At 39.7% G+C, this 10,423-nt stretch overlaps 1 protein-coding gene across 1 annotated transcript in view; it reads right to left on the bottom strand.

The window, feature by feature from the left end:
• Positions 1-2,714: 2,714 nt before the first annotated feature.
• Positions 2,715-10,423, bottom strand: part of LOC123763329 (paired box protein Pax-7) — a 122,423-nt gene continuing 114,714 nt past the window's right edge. Inside the window, exon 9 of the mRNA XM_069303019.1 lies at positions 2,715-9,752. The gene's annotated coding sequence lies outside the window, so the exon portion shown is untranslated. The remainder of the gene's footprint in view (positions 9,753-10,423) is intronic.

The following is a 10,423-nucleotide window of genomic DNA, read 5'->3' as shown; positions in this document are numbered from 1 at the left end:
CCTTTCGAAAAAAAAATGATGAGTTTATGACTGAATTCATTTAGAAAAAGGCAAGTTAAAAATTCAAGTTGTTTAACAATGGCTCAGATAAACATTAAATAATATATATGACTAAACATTTGAATGTGTTTATCCTCATTTTATAATGATAGATTTTTTTTAATGGCGTCATTACTGCATTTCAGAGTTGCTTTACAGACTTAATGCAGAACACACAGGTTCCTGCTGCTTACAATTCGAACATTCCTGCCTGACAATTGTCTGAACTTTAGAGTGGCTTCGTAAATGGCTGTAGAGTCGTTAGCAAATAACAAACAAACAAAAATGATAGGTGCAGAACCGTCAGGAGAGTTATTTTTAATCATTTGTCCAACAAGGAAACTGCATAGTTGTAGATCTGTCTTGAGGTTATCTTGAGATGTTTTCGGGGCTTAGCGTCCCCGCGGCCCGGTCCTCGACCAGGGCCTCCTTTTTGTTACACATCCCCAGGAAGCAGCAGCCCGTAGCAGCTGTCTAACTCCCAGGTACCTATTAACTGCTAGGTTAACAGGGGGGCATCAGGGTGAAAGAAACTCTGCCCATTTGTTTCCGCCTCCGCCGGGGATCGAACCCGGAACCTTAGGACTACGAATACCGAGCGTTCTCCACTCAGCCGTCAAGCCCCTAAAGACGGGATAGGTTAGGGGGGTTGTAAGGGTTCATACGTGTCTGGGTAGGCAGAATAATACAATTTTTTAGGAAGTGGTGAATTAAAGAAAACGGGATATGGTTGAGAGTCGACTTTGCTGTCCATTCTGTCCGCTTCTGTCTCCCGTGACAGACAGAATCGTTGGATAATTCCGTCTATATATATTCTAAGATCTGTTCTATCTATTCTATATAGATCTATTCTAATAGCGATAGAGTCTATTCTAATATCAATCTATTCATTGGTTCCTCAGCACCTCTACATCTGTTAGTTTGGTGTTCCAATATGGCGGCCAAATTTCCGGTGTAAACAAAACCTTCTATTTGCCGGCACTAAACACGTTTCAGATGATATATCTCTGTATACAAAAGCATATAACAGCGCCATCTATTGACGGCCGAAGTAAACTCTCGTTGTAAACAAGTTTAGATGAAGTTCTTCGTTGTTTTCTTACTTGTTATAGATTGTTTTTCTTATATCATATATATAGTTTTGTTTATTTTTTTTAGCTTCACTGTTTATTTTAGTTCAATTATAATGTTTTGTAATTTATATAAAAAAAATTATTATTTAGGTTAAATATTCATTTTAAAATTAAAATGTATTGTTTTATAATTTATGTAGAATAATTTTAAATAAAATGTACAATAGAATTTATTTATTTTAAAATAATAAGGCAGTAGAGGTCGTAGGAGAAAATAACATGTGTTCAGGGAGAATCTACAAGCTTCTGTAAGTGCCTTTTATTCTCTTCTCGAAGGCTTTGAGTCTTCATAATTGCACCACAGATGGTATCCCCTATATCACTTTTACTATATATATATATATATATATATATATATATATATATATATATATATATATATATATATATATATATATATATATATATATATATATATATATATATTTGGTAAATTTTTCATTCAAGTTTCTAGACAGTTTGTATAAGATTCCCATTTGTGATTTAATAAGATCACCACATATATGTATTCATAAATAAAATAATTGAAGAGATTAAGTACACACGATCACATCACAAGATAAATTTACTTGTGTCTTGTGTATTTATTTAAATTAAAACACATTTAGGCACAAACAAATCTGGAAGTGTATGCATACGTTTATTCATTCATATGTATACACACTCTTTGTGTGTGGAGTGGACGGTAGAGTGACTGTCGGGCTTCATGCAGGTCGGCGTTCAATCCCCCGACCGTCCATAAGTGGTTGGGCACCATTTCTTCCCATCATAAATCCTGACCCCTTCCCAGTGCTATATAGTCGTAATGGCTTGGTGTTTATCCTGATAATTCTTTCTCTCCTTTGTGTGTGTGTGTGTTTACTAGTTGTGTTTTTGCGGAGGTTGAGCTTTGCTCTTTCGGCCCGCCTCTCAACTGTCAATCAACTGTTTACTAACTACTTTTTTTTTTTTTTTTTTTTTTTCCACACCACACACACCCCAGGAAGCAGCCCGTTACAGCTGACTAACTCCCAGGTACCTATTTACTGCTAGGTAACAGGGGCACTTAGGGTGAAAGAAACTTTGCCCATTTGTTTCTGCCTCGTGCGGGAATCGAACCCGCGCCACAGAATTACGAGTCCTGCGCGCTATCCACCAGGCTACGAGGCCCCCCTGTGTGTGTGTGTGTGTGTGTGTGTGTGTTCTATGTACTAGTGTGATGGGAAGATATGAGTAGGTGGGTGATGTTATCATCACTCATCACTAATTTTCTCAACATCATCATCTTCCCTTCAACATTTTATCTCTGAGATAAAACAGGTGTAGAATAACAGGTATGTAGTATAGCCAAAATAAGGGTAGACTGACAGGTCTAGCCAATGACAGGTCTAGCCAATGACAGGTCTAGCCAATGACAGGTCTAGCCAATGACAGGTCTAGCCAATGACAGGTCTAGCCAAATGACCCTAAATTGTAATTTAATTGAATTAAAATTGAATTAAAAATGTAATTACAAATTTATTTAATTAAATAAGGATTAAATAAGCCAAATAAAACACCGAATAAGTACATGTATATTTATTTATATAGTATTTTGTTCCCAGTTTGCATGCATAAGGCATTAAACACAAGCAACGAAGAAGACTCTCTTGGACAGGATATATTCTTAATTATATTTTTTTAAATTGAAAATTTCAACATTTCTAAATTTCTAATTATTTACAATTGTCGATTCTGGAATACTGGGTTGGTAATAACTTTCTTACAATAAAAATGACTAATATCTAAAAAAAAATACAATAAAATAAATATAAATGCATAATTAGATTGCCAAAAAATATGGAAAAAATTTGTTTTCATGTACAGAAAAATTTTACCTTCCTATCCACAGTTAAAATAAAAATTGTAAGTAAATTCTAACGTAAATATTATATAAAAAAAATAATAATCACAGGGAACATTATATAAATGGAACATTCATCGTTCCTAATGACAAGGAAATTATACAATTTCCCCCTTTTTAAAAAAGGGGATAAAACGCTGAATATATCTATTGGCGAGGATCTATAAAATAGTCTTGTCACATGTTTTCTAAATAGCATTAATGGTGGGAGAGAGAGAGAGAGAGAGAGAGAGAGAGAGAGAGAGAGAGAGAGAGAGAGAGAGAGAGAGACAGACAGACAGACAGACAGACAGACAGACAGACAGACAGAGAGAGAGAGACAGAGAGAGAGAGAGAGAGAGAGAGAGAGAGAGAGAGAGAGAGAGAGAGAGAGAGAGAGAGAGAGAGAGAGAGAGAGAGAGATAATCTGGTTATTAAAGAACATTTAACGTATCGTTCTAAGGCTCTGTTTGAAGACACACTCAGTCCAACCTACTTACACTCTACCAACACACTTACAGACGGGTTTAGCGAGAGGCACTCAATCTCCGTCACTTCACACTTAACAACCCAATTATAGTCATCTTGTACCACCTTCTCACACTCGAAAACACTTGCAAGACAGTTGAGGCATCGACTTAAATCACTTGAGATTATCACATATCATAAGACACTCAATTGTTTTATTCACGCAAATGGCTTCGAGTGAAGTGAGTGAAGAACCAGAGAGTACCAAGAGTCCTTGAGTGCAACTCTACCACACCCTTCATTTACCCCAGAGTACAAAACAATTCCTATCTATATATATACACAGATACACAGCTCTCAGAGCCTATTTACAAAAATGCCTTTGTGCTGGAAACCTAATTCCAGGACGATTATGAATTGGTTATGAGAATAGACAAATGCGATGTGCAATGATTTAGAAAATAAAGCTACGAAGTTACTTTTCGACACAGGTTCGAATCCTCGTCACGGCCCTTGTGGATTTGTTCATTTAAAGCTACGAAGATTGTGTTTCTTTATTACAAGTACTCGTAAAGGAGGATCAGGATAAAGCAATAAGACAGTTACGAACCTGAAAGGGATATGAGGATAAGGAATTGAAGCAGGACGGAGAAGATAAGATTCTGTCAATTCGATTCGAACATCGACTCCTGGTTCGACTCTAGCTTAACTTAGTATGTGGACGGTATAGAGTATTATAAGGCTTATTGAGCTCTCTAGAGCGACGGTCGAGCCAGACGAAGGAACTTATGATTGCTCTTTAAAGTCGTCTTAGAGAGAGTGGGGATTGAGTTCCGTCTCGGGAGACCGAGTACTGTCTCGGTACTGAGCACTTGGCACTTGAGCGGCTGGTACTTCTCGGTACTGAGCGGTAGGTAACTCTTGATACTGATTTCTACTTATCAACCTCCATGACAACGCCTCTACCCACGCCATCAACCAGACTGTGATTCATAGACTAGGCTGCGAGCAGCTGCGTCCAACAGCCTGGTTGACCAGTCCAGCAACCAGGGGCCAGATTCACGAAGCAGTTACGCAAGCACTTACGAACCTGAACATCTTTTCTCAATCTTTGGCGGCTTTGCTTACAATTATTAAACAGTTAATGAGCTCCGAAGCACCAGGAGGCTGTTTATAACAATAACAACAGTTGATTGGCAAGTTTTCATGCTTGTAAACTGTTTAATAAATGTAACCAAAGCCGTCAAAGATTGAGGAAAGATGTTCACGTTCGTAAGTGCTTGCGTAACTGCTTCGAGAATCTGGCCGCAGGAGGCCTGGTCGAGGACCGGGCCGCAGGGACGTTACGCCCCGAAATCATCGCAAGGTAATCACAAGGTAACTAGCCATTGGGCTCCCTAACTGTTGCAAGATGAAGCAAGATGATTCGAAGCATCTTTTCCATCTATTTAACCATTTTCTTAATTGGTATCGAATCCTAGTGGCACTCGAATCAGTTTGGATTCATTATAGTTAGGTAGTTTTCTTCAAGGAGTGTCGGACCAACCGGGCTGTGGTGGGTATGTGGGCCTGCGGGCCGCTCCAAGCAACAGCCTGGTGGACCAAACTCTCACAAGTCAGGTTGTTGCATGTGAGGTAACGTTAAGGTGTTTAGCTTCTATTGGCAATTATTTATAGCTATACAACCTGTCCTCAGGTAAGGATCGTTAAAGCGGCGGCCGCCGCAATCTCCCTAATACGCATTCATTAATTTTAACATATTTGTCTATTAAAAACAGCTTTGTTCTAACATATAAATTAACACTATACATTAAAGTTTTATGCATAACTAGGTGTAGGTTAGGTTAGGTATTTGGGTTCTGCTGGCAATTACCTGTGTTTATCAACCCGTCCACAGACCATGTCCATTCCACCCAGCGGTCGACCCCAAGGATGCATTCATAAATGCTTTTAATTCAAAATAGGAATTTTTCTCATATATAAATTAATATTATATTATCATATTGTGCTTATAAAGGCATAGGTTAGGTTAGGTGTTTAGGTTCTGTTGGCGATTATTTGTATTTGTAGTCCGTGGGTGAAGCATTTACAGCGTTGTGGTTCGAACACAAGTCGTCAGTGAAGCACTTGTTCCGGAAGTGTTCGGACGTCATCAGTTGTGAGTCGTGTGTAAACCGCTCTATAGCCTCTACGATCATCGTAGAGCGCTCTATAGTCTCTACGATCACCGTAGGGGGCTCTATAGCCTCTACGATCACCATAGAGCGCTCTATAGCCTCTACGATCACCGTAAAGTGCTCTATAGCCTCTACGATCACCATAGAGCGCTCTATTGCCTCTACCATCACCATAGAGCGCTCTATAGCCTCTACGATTACCTTAGAGCGCTCTATAGCCTCTACGATCGACATAGAGCGCTCTATAGCCTCTGTGATCGACATAGAGCGCTCTATAGCCTCTACGATCGACATAGAGCGCTCTATAGCCTCTGTGATCGACATAGAGCGCTGCATAGCCTCTATGATCGACATAGAGCGCTCTATAGCCTCTGTGATCGCCATAGAACGCTCTATAGCCTCTACGATCACCATAGAGCGCTCTATAGCCTCTACGATCACCAAGATGGTTGAGCTTAAGCATTACGGTAGCTCTATTGCCTGGATATTGATAAAGCTTTAAGAGAGCACGGCTCTAAGCTTTACCCTCTAAGCTTCCGTCCTCTGGCGTTCCAGCTTCTGTCTAATCACTGTATTACAGCTGTTGATGATTCAACAGCTGTTGATGATTCAACAGCTGTCACTCCCGCAGCTGATGAGTTCTCCAAGCTTGTTTGTGTTGAGCCAATTCTCTATATTCATTTTGATGAATAGAGCTTCAAAAACTCTATTCATCAATGAGCTTTTATAACAAGCAGATTCAGTGCTATTCATGCTTGTGCTGACAATTCCGTCTGGTGATGGTCCTTAGCATTATCAGGGTAGTTAAGGAATGGAATGCATTAGGCAGTGATGTGGTGGAGGCTGACTCTATATATACAGTTTCAAATGTAAGTATGATAGAGCCCAGTAGAATCTGTACATCGGTTGATTGAGAATTGAGAGGCGGGGCCCAGGAGCTGAAATCGAATCAATCTCGCTCTGTGTGGCCAAGTTGTTCTTCCTCTCTTGGTAAGTTCATAATTTTTTTTTGAGCATTTGTTACTAAATTAGTTGTATTTTTTGGCAATAAAGCAGTTTTTCCCTATTGTACCAAAGTAAACTCAAGCTGTATTGTACCAAAGTAAGCTCAGGCTGTATTGTACCAAAGTAAACTCAAGCTGTATTGTACCAAAGTAAACACAGGCTGTATTGTACCAAGGTAAACACAGGCTGTATTGTACCAAGGTAAACACAGGCTGTATTGTACCAAAGTAAACTCAAGCTGTATATAAGCTTTCTTTAGAGATATCGAATCTTGATCCTCAGTTCAGCATCATTATCATCTAGATTAGTGGTTCCAAACCTTTCATGTCTCATTTCATCCTCTACAACCATGTTTTCACATGTAGGGGGGCCTATACAACCATGTTTTTACATGTAGGGGGGGGGGCCCTCTACAACCATGTTTTCACTTGTGGGGGCCGTATATAATCATGTTTTCACATGTGGGGCCCCCTCTACAAACCTGTTTTCACATGTGGACCCCCATACAACAAAATAGACCGAGTTAACAAAAGTGACATTAGCCATTGCTGTCGTAAAATACATCAATTCGAATGCCACAACCTCCTGCATTCACGTGATTCAATTAGAGCTGCATTCACGTGATTCAATTAGAACTGCATTCACGTGATTTAATTATAGCTGCATTCACGTGATTCAATTAGAACTGCATTCACGTGATTTAATTATAGCTGCATTCACGTGATTCAATTAGAACTGCATTCACGTGATTCAATTAGAACTGCATTCACGTGATTCAATTAGAGCTGCATTCACGTGATAACAGGAACCATTAAACTTCATCCCACTCATAAGCCGTTCCTATTTTGTCAAAGTACAATACATTTCATAGGATTTGTTCCATGTGATCCATTATAATTTTTCAATGGTCTTCCCTCCCCCCGTCTCCCCCCCCCCCCCAAGACTGTACAGTCGTAGGTATTAGTCAGGTGTGTGACATGTCTTTGTCACACACACGTGACAATTCCCACGAAGGTAGACCAAAAGAATGCCCAATCGCTTGGACCCATTCTGGGGAATCAGAGAGATGTGAGGTTTTCAGTTTGAGTTTACCTATTCTAAGCCTAGGTCGTAGGCCTCTTCCCCCCCCTACCCCCTCGATACCTGTAATTTCTGCATGTACCATTCACCTGAGCTGTAGGATACTCGAGTCTACACTTAACACTTATCTAAAAAGCACTTATCAGCAGGAGCGAGGAGAGGCACTTAACAGGAGCGAGGAGAGGCACTTAACAGGAGCAAAGAGAGGCACTTAACAGGAGCGAGGAGAGGCACTTTACAGGAGCAAGAAGAGGCACTTAACAGGAGCAAGGAAAGACACTTAACAGGAGCAAGGAAAGGCACTTAACAGGAGTGAGGAGAGGCACTTAACAGGAGCAAGGAAAGACACTTAACAGGAGCAAGAAAAGGCACTTAACAGGAGTGAGGAGAGACACTTAACAGTAGCAAGAAGAGGCACTTAACAGGAGCAAGGAGAGGCACTTAACAGTAGCAAGAAGAGGCACTCAACAGGAGCAAAGAGAGGCACTCAACAGGAGCAAAGAGAGGCCCTTAACAGGAGCAAAGAGAGGCACTCAACAGGAGCAAAGAGAGGCCCTTAACAGGAGCAAAGAGAGGCCCTTAACAGGAGCAAGGAGAGGCACTTACCATAACCTTTCAAGTAAGCTTCCTTCGCCGCTTCACCAAGCTTCGTGAAGCCTGCCAAGAGCGAGTCACAGCTTTATGTGACCCGCGCCTTGCACTACACGCCCACTACACGCCCACAGGAGTCCTGTACACACCCATAGCAATCCTATAACACGCCCATATCAGTCAGTCCTATAACACACCCATATCAGTCCTATAACACGTCCATATCAGTCAGTCCTATAACACACCCATAGCAGTCCTATATCACGCCCATAGCAGTCCCATATCACGCCCATAGTACACCCACACTGCTCTTCTGTGAGCACCAGCGAATGTCTTTTGTTTTTTCTAGCGTGTGTTGTTTTTGGCGTAAAACCGAACACTTTGACCAGAACTCGAACAATAAAAAGAGACACAAATGAATAACTAGAAATATGGAGAAACGATGAAATACAAGAATTGGGAATATTAAGCAATACGAAAGTGTTTATGAAGTGATAAACACTATGTATGGACAGAATGAATAAAAATGTATAGAGAAATAGATGAGATTAGACAGAAAACGTTTGAGATTGAGGACAGACTATTCAATTATCTTTCAACCACGTATTACTGTCGCAATGGAGGTTCAAATGTATTATATCTCTCTCGTGGCTCGCCTACACTTAAGACAACAGGAAAACCTGATGTGATGGTGGTATTTATAAGTAGGTCTGTTCACTTCAGTATCATTTTCTTGTTTTTTCTCAGGCTGAATAAACATTTGCCTAAAGTCAATGCTATTTTTGAGACGTTCTAACAGCAGAGCAAAAATTCTTTGAGCACCCAACAGGTTGCAAAAAAATTTTGTTAGTTCATACTAACAAAACGCTGTTGACTAAATTAATAATAATAATCTCGTGAAGAATATAGAGGATATATAAATTATAAATACATAATTATACATTGTTCCTCATTAATACATAATTCAGCTTAGTGAAAGGAAATCATTTAGGTTCACTGGAGTAAACTATTCATCTGTAACAGTGTGTTCCTTCATCAGTCTATTGGCAAGGTGTCTATTGAGTCTATTCCAGAAAGGTGCATTTTAACACCCAGAAATTACTCCCAGCCAAACTCTTAACGACCCTTAAACACACAGATCGCTAAGATTGGTCGTATTTACAACACTATCGAACAAGACGTTGTTAAGACACAGGCGCGCGTCTCCTCCTTGTTTTGGTATGTTGCTCAAGCGATTGTCTGAGAATCAAGGCTAAGAAGTGCGGCCAAGCCTGAGGGCGAAGTCGTGACTCGCGTGGAAACCTCTCCTGCCTTGGAGAGAAGAGCCAATCAGAATCCCCGAGGGAGATAACTTCTGGATTCAATTGGTTATTGCGATCGCTCCAGTGCTGATCCAGCCTGTAAAAGAGAGAGAATCATGACGCCAGAATTTAGCGATAATGTCTTCAGGGTGTTGGCGGTGGTTAAGCATTCTCATAGGAAGATTACTCGAGATACAGAGCGATACATAGAGACATAGAGACATAGAGACATAGAGACAGAGTCACAGAGTCATAGGAATGTTCAGGTGCTTGACCAGCTCTATTCATATTGTTATGTCTCCATAACCAAATCAAATCAAATTTGATTTGATTTGATCAAATCAAATCAAATCCATAACCAGTGTTTAATTAATCAATTACAAGCATACGGATTAGCCAATATTAATTAGAATTAAACAAATATTACCCTTAGAAGAATACACATTAACACTGAGCGAAAAAATATTATATATATAAATATATATAAAAACATATAAATATATATATAGGGGTACCACCTCTGGTGCAGTTGTGGGGACCCATAGCCTTGGTGAAGCAGATAAGGAGCATTCAGGGGAAAATTTGTCATTTGCTCCTGATTTCTTGAGTATTGGCTTCTACCTATTTCATTGTGAACTGTACTGAACCTATTTGGTTCTAATCATGTACATGATTACAAAATGTGTGACATTTTTGAAGTATATATATTTATATCTATGTAAATCATATATTTCTTGCTTAGTATCTTTGTGTATATATTAAGCCAGA

Source organism: Procambarus clarkii, chromosome 49 (genome assembly GCF_040958095.1).
Source record: "Procambarus clarkii isolate CNS0578487 chromosome 49, FALCON_Pclarkii_2.0, whole genome shotgun sequence".
Taxonomy (NCBI): domain Eukaryota; kingdom Metazoa; phylum Arthropoda; class Malacostraca; order Decapoda; family Cambaridae; genus Procambarus; species Procambarus clarkii.
Note: the sequence above shows the minus strand (reverse complement) of the source record. Positions and strands in the feature narration are given on the sequence as shown.